Genomic DNA, 7,024 nt, shown 5'->3' on the forward strand with positions numbered 1-7,024 from the left:
CAAAGGAGGTAAGCAGAGACTGAAATCTAGTCTGCAGCTTGCTTGGCTACTCTCTGCACGGGGCTGAATCCCCCATAGCTCCCACGTAGCCATTTCATGGGCTAGCAGTGGTCCCCATTAAAGGCATATTCCACAATTCAGTTTTATGGATTAGCATATGGAGGTGGGGAGGTGGGGGAAGGAAGGCTGATGGGGAAAAAAGAGGAATCATGAAAAATGTGTTGCCATTGGGGAGGGGGTTGTGGCTAAAGACCAAGACCAAGTCAAGACATGGCGTGACACCGTGTTTATTGGCTCCCACCAATCCAATGACTTAGTTCAGTAGGAGGCATCTGACGGAGCTGAGAAATCTTAACACTGGGATGGGCTATTTTCCAAACATTTCCTGAGTGGCAGGGAGTGTTCTGTCCCCCTGGGACACATTTTCCAAGAAAACTTCCAAAGTTTTCTTCTTCCCAAGAGTTTTAGTCCACATGAGTTTTCCTCTGTCCCTTTTTATCCTGCCATCGAGGCCGGGCTCCCCCATCATAGTGGGTATGGCACACCATTCCTTCCTGGGGTTAACGGCCCATGGTGGTGCTCTGGAGATGGCAATTTGTAATGTAAAGAGCCTGAATTGTTTGTTTAACAGTCAAGTGACAAATTATTTAATTAGCACATATGCCATTTGTCTCCACAGCTGTGATCATTGGTACTAATTGCAAAGCAGTCTTAATTTATTGTAGATATATTGCTCCATGATGCTAATGTGGTCATTACCAATGGCCATTATGCCCTGTATCATGTTTGGAAATGAGAGCGATTCCGCCACATGGGGAAAACCGCACTTCTCATTCTGGCCAATACAGGCAGCCATTCCTGCCTCCAGCCCCTGAAGGATTCAAAAGAGCAGCGCTCCTTTGGAAATCTTTCCAGCTGCACTTCTGAGGATCAGAGCTTGGACCAGGGGAGCCTGTACCTGCTTCCACCTGCCCGCCGGCAGACAAAGTACAACGTGGACCCAGGCCATGGCCAGCCAAGAGATCTGCCTTCCCTGTCCTGCCCACCCACCACTTGCAGAGGAGAGCTCCTCCTTCCCGCTATCTTTAATCAGATATGCGTCACAGTCCCGCAAAGGGGAGCCTCAGAGCAGAGTGCTCATCTCAGGGCAAATCCTGGAAGCAGCCTATTAACAGACACCAGGGACTTCCCTGGTGATCCAGTGGTTAAGACTCCAAGCATCCAATACAGAGGACACTGGTTCAACCCTAGGTCACACATACTACACACCACAGCCAAATAAATAAATAAGAAACAAACAAACACCAGTAACCAAAACAGCAATCTAATACCTGGGCAAACAGGAGCTGTAGCCACGATTGCTGCTGCAGGTGGCAGACTTGACAGGGGTAGGGGCAGGGCAGGTGAAGAGGATGCATATTCTCAACTGGGGAAGAAGTGGCTTTATCCCCAAATCTCCCATTAAGTGTGGGATCTGCCTCTGGGATGTTCGGTTTAAAAACGTGGTCCCAATAAAATGATGCCCAAATCCACTTGAGGAGATGCCGTGGAGAGCAGGAAGTAAGGACAACCTCTCTCTGTCCAGCAGCCCTGGTGTTGTCTCCTAGTTTAAGCTGGAGGTTAGAGGAGAGTCTTTTTGCACAGCTGGGGCATGGGAACCACATGTTCACCCGACAGGCTAATTAGCCATCTTTCTGGAAAGCAGCTACCCATCTATTTTCTCATTATCCTCTTAACAGTCTGGGATGCAGGCCGAGGAGGCTGCCTCCCTGACAGGTGAGGGGGCGGGGGTGGGGAGTAGGAGGGAGTGGCCAGCTCCGGGGCCCCAGAGGGGAAGGGATAGGGTTGCCAGACAAAATACAGGACATCCAGCTAAATGTGGGTTGCTGACAAACCTCACACCACTTTTTAGTATCCGTTCTTTACCTGCAGTCCAGATTCAACTGGGCATCCTTCTTTATTTGCTCCGCCTGGCATTTCCTGGATGAGAAGGGGACGGAGGAGAGGACAAAGGACATGCCTTTCTTCCTAAATTCTCTGTTTGGGGTAGGGGACCCCGCCTGCCTCCAGCCACAAACCCCACAGGAGAAACCTTGAAGCTGAGGTCCTCCTGAGAGACCGCTGTAGACACCTGGCGGTTGAGCTGGCAACCCGGAAGCATTTCCCAGGGCCCTTTGAGACTCCCGGAAATGCTTCCTTGTGAAGCCTGCGCCTCTCCGCTTCTGCCGCCATGTCAGGGTCGGTGGGCAGGAGCCTGCTTTCCTGGGCGTATTTCCCCAGTCACTCTCTCAGATAAAAGGCTTTATTAAATCAGGCAAACGTCAATCCCACTGCTCAGGAATAAGTTAACCAGACGACAGGGGTGGGCAGATAAAAGTCCCCTGGTGGTTAGCATCAGCATAAAGAGGCCCAGGGAGGGTGCAGGCGGTGGGGCCACTAGCCAGACTCTGGCCCTACTTTGCAGGTGACCACTGGTCAGAGCTCCGTCAGCTGTGCCTGGCCCCCAGACGGCAAATTAAAAACAGCAAATGTAGCTCTATTCTTTTTTTTTTTTTTTCCTCCCTACCCCTCCAAACCACACTTCCCACCCCCTCTTTTGCCCCTTTTTTCCTTTCTTTCTTTTTTCTTTTTTGTCAATGCGGAATACAAGGCCACTGCCAAAAACATATCCCACACAATCAAACATCAGATGGTGACTCCTTTCCCACAGCTTGTGTGAGTGAAAACAGTGAAATTATACCCATGTTTTAGCGGCGAATCCCCTGGTGTTCTAGTGGAGACCGGCCCCGCTCTGGCTCTTGTTCGCTGCTTTTTGTTCCTGCCTTCGCAGTGTTTTTAGCGCTGGACACCATTCAGCCTGCATTCAGCATTGTATGTCACTTCACATATGGTTCATCCGCTCCAAATGTGTGCATGTACCCAGAAAATGCAGCTTTTCATTATGTATTCTCTATGTAACAGAAAAGATTAAGATATAAGCCTGGTGAATGCGGCAGGAATTAGTTGGACAGATGAATAAGGGAAAAATGAATCTAGAATGATGGTGGATTTGGTCTAATGATTGTGGGAGGGCGGTAAGAACTTGCTGGTAGGTTTCAGCCCTTTTAATCCCAGGCTGTGTGTATTTTGGCAGGAGAAATGCTTCCTCAGAACTCCATCTCGAAGGGTACAGTAAGAGGCACAGGCGTGCGCACACACAGACACAAACCACTTTAACCTGAGCGGATGAACAGGTTCCATGAGGAGACCAGGCCCTCGGTCCTAAAAGTCTTTCTGCGAAGTACAGGATTCGGTATTTCAACATTCAGCTTTAAAAACAAATTAAAGGGGGAGGCCTTCTTGGTAATGATGACACTTTTACTTTTGTTTCCATTTTATTTGTTTAGACTGAAAGAAAGGATCCAGGCCCAGAAAGGCCAACTCTCTAAAATGGATTTGATTTTGAACAGTCAACAAAAGCAAAAAATGTTCTTAGGTGCTATTTACGTCCGCACCCAAATTAGAAAAAGGGGTGAGGGAGAAAAAGACTTTAGTCATTTAAAGTGCATAAACTCTGTGTCTTTGGAGACTAACACTAGTCAGTTAGAAGCCTTGGTTGACACAGTAGAGTTTTCCATCAGCATTTGCTAAAAAGATGCTTGTGTTTTGTATCATTGTTTTCTGGCTTAATAGGAAGCCAGGAGGGAGAAAATTGAGATTTAGGCTTACTTATTTCCTACCATGGTTTCCAGAGTAAGATTTTTTTTTTTGCTCCAGCCAATTTTGATTGAAAATCAAGATTTGCATCACAATAGAGATATTTCAAAAGTGTAAATACAAAAGGCTACAACTTCAGAGACCTCTTGGTCACATGTGTTGGCCTCTGGCGCGTCTCATAAAGTCACTGGGAAGGGGCTGTTTTCTGAGTCCACCCAGAGAAGACTCTGCTTGCTGAAAAATGCACACACAGGCTCTTCTGGAAACTCATATGTAACTATTTCATGTGGGGGAGGGGAGCATAGCAACACTTCAGCTTTTGAGGACCCCCTATTTATGGAATTTAATTCACAGATATTTTTGGTGGGTGGAAAGAGAGCACTGTAGGCCCTTTGATTAATTCACACAAGAAATAAGCCTTCTAGAGTTTAACAAAATCAGACAAAAGCTATTTTTTTGTGTTGTCATACAATGTCTATGTTTTGGTATTCCTTGCGTCATTGTGGGCCAGATATTTGAGAAATTCCTTTATTTGGGTGAAAAAATATACACACGGCCAAACCACATTTAACGAATGAGAAGTAGCATCTTTTAATTCAAATGACTTTTCATTAAAATTGACTTCATTTTTCCCCATGATGTGATCAGCATTTAGTGATTTAGCTATCTGGTTTATATTACTCTCATAGAAATGTTAACAGTTTCAGAGTTTCTTTCCCTAACTAAAAATGCCAGATTTTCCCAGTTTTTTTTCCCCTTTCCTATCATATTTTCACACGCATGTGACAACTATCATCAAAGCAAAAAAAGAAAAAAATTACTTGAGGCTCCAAGTTCTGTTTTTCCTTGCCTAGCCCAGGATTTGGACACAGTGAAAAACAAAACACATGGCATCAATTAAAAATATCATTCAACTTTCGTACCATTTTTAGATAAGTTGGTGTCTTTTAGTAATGCCTTAGGGGAAAAAAATGCTGATGTGTGTCCTGTTTTCTTATTTTATGTAAAACTTGACCTACTGGAGCTATTTTCCTCCTGGGCATTTGTTTGGAAAGTAACGACCTTGCATGGATCCAGCAGGACAAACAGGACTAAAACCTCGTTCCTGCATCTTGGTTTAGTTGTTTATTTTCATACAATTCCTGTTATATCCTTTCTTTCTGGTCCCTAAAAAGACACCCAGGGAAGCTTCAAACCTTTCCTTCAGCTTAGATAACCTGGTATCCTTTTCCACAACACTTTTTCTTTTTTTTTCCACAATGGGAAGTGTTTCCATATGAAACAGTTTACTTTTTCTGTTAATAATAAGCACGCAGTCTCTTTTTTAATCTCAGAAAATTTTATTGCATTTTAGAATCTCCACACACATGCTGGGGTTGCCGTAAACAATCCGGGAAAACTGCTGTTGGCAGAAAACTTAGATCATAATTTGCCTGACAGAACAAAACGCCTTCTGGCTTTGTCCTCGTGTATGTTGGGGGGTTATTATCAGTGTCGTGGCTTTCTATGCTAAATACAGGGCTGGACCGTGGAAAATCAAAAAACAAACTGGCATTCGGAAGGGCAATAACTTCTCTCGAACATGGGAGGAATCTACCAGTCGCCTATTATTCCGGACTTACTTCTGCTTCTCTACGTCTTCCAGGGTAACAGATGAAGATGGGTCACCCACCTTCAGCCTTGCAGTGTAAGAAAGCAACAGAAGACTTCTCTCCAGGAATTAGAAAAGGAAACCTGTTTGCTTTTCAAGTCTCGAGTCCCTCCCATAGAGACAAAAGGGAAATTAGAGTGAGTTACCTCTGTGGAATTGCCGAAGTGAAAAACGGGGTTGCTTTATCCAGGCTCTTCAGAGCTCTTTAAGGCTTGAAGGTCTGGACTGAAGTCCATATAATACTTTCATTCACTAAGTCAAGATTAATAGCACTGGTGGTGTGTCCTTGGGGGAGAACCTATTTCCAGAAGGCATTTGGAAATAGAGATTGTCTTGCTTTGAATCATTTCCTCCGGAGCACACATCAGAAAAATGGATTTTATTTCCCCAGAACAAATTTTTTTGGCACCTGATTTAAATTCACTAAATTGTTTCCCCATAGAACCACGTTTCCCCACCTCTCATCTTTGTCTCAGATACCGCTGTTTTTTACTGTCTCTCCTGTCCTCAGTATAACACTTTCAAAAACAAGTTACTGAGTAATATTTTGCCCTCCCTTCTAAGTCACTTTATTTTGTATGTGTGTGTTTCCTGAACTAAAGAATTTCATCTCTTTTTTTTTAAATTGGAGTATAGGTGATCTACAATGTTGTGTTAGTTTCTGCTGTACAGCAAAGCGAATCAGTTGTATGTATACATATATCCACTCTTTTTAGACTCTTTTCCCATCTAGGCCATTACAGAGTACTGAGCAGAGTTCCCTGTGCTATATAGTAGGTCCTTATTAGCTATCTATTTTATACTTAGCAGCAGCAGCATGTATATGTCAATCCCAATCTACCAGTTTATCTCTCCCTCCCTTCCCCCTTGGTAACCATAAGTTTGTTTTCTACACCTGTGACTTGATTTCTGCTTTGTAACTAAGTTTGTTCATCTATTTTATAAGGATAAATAAGTTTCTTTCTGTGTTTTTTTGTTGTTGTTGTTGTTGTTTTAGATTTCAAATATAAGCAATACTGTATGATCTTTGTCTTTCCCTGTCTGTTAAAGTCACCATATTTTTAAGCTTCAAGCTCATCCTTCTATGATACCCCCAAGGTTTCCGTTACAATATCTGAGATAGCCATATTTTGGACCAGAAATAAAATCTAAGTTTCTTTTCAAACATGTTTTAAAATAAAATTGGAGGGGAATCACTTGGAAATAAAACCAATTTGATGTAAGTTCTCAGCACAAATGAGATTTCATTTGCTTTCTGCTTTGCCCTAGAGAACAGAATGAAAGAAGAAAAGTGGAAACAGAACCCAAACAGTTGCTGAGTGAAGAAGGCAGGAAGGCGAAGAAGAAATTGGCTTTGAAATTTAAGTTCTGACCCTTACACTGCTGCAGATATCCCAAGCCTGACAGCTTCTCCGAGACTCTTACAGGAACCTCCCAAGTAAAATGTCAGAAATTTGTTTTCCTTTTGCTGACTTTCACTTTTTCTCTGCATCTGCATGTGGTTCAGTGTTAGTGGTTCCTGTTTGCACACTGGGAAGATTTTACTTTGAAAACACCAAAACCCAAAGAGACCTCCATTCACCTCATCTGGAGCCACAGGGTGGGCCGTGCAGGTTTCACCACCGGCTGTGCACTGGGACGTAGATCTTGAGGAAACAGCCTAATCCCTCACAAACC

General features: G+C 43.8%; 1 long non-coding RNA gene across 2 annotated transcripts; it reads left to right on the forward strand.

Moving 5' to 3' along the window:
* Positions 1 to 2,202: 2,202 nt before the first annotated feature.
* Positions 2,203 to 6,810, forward strand: LOC133246441 (uncharacterized). Of its 2 annotated transcripts, none has more exons than XR_009736050.1 (4): positions 2,203 to 2,871; positions 3,134 to 3,342; positions 5,342 to 5,484; positions 6,617 to 6,810. It is a non-coding gene; the product is annotated as an uncharacterized LOC133246441 (long non-coding RNA). The 2 variants fall into 2 exon arrangements; XR_009736042.1 differs by having other exon boundaries at positions 2,209 to 2,871; positions 3,134 to 3,292.
* The last annotated feature ends 214 nt before the right edge of the window (positions 6,811 to 7,024 follow it).

The sequence above is a fragment of the Bos javanicus genome, chromosome 1 (assembly GCF_032452875.1).
Source record: "Bos javanicus breed banteng chromosome 1, ARS-OSU_banteng_1.0, whole genome shotgun sequence".
Taxonomy (NCBI): Eukaryota; Metazoa; Chordata; class Mammalia; order Artiodactyla; family Bovidae; genus Bos; species Bos javanicus.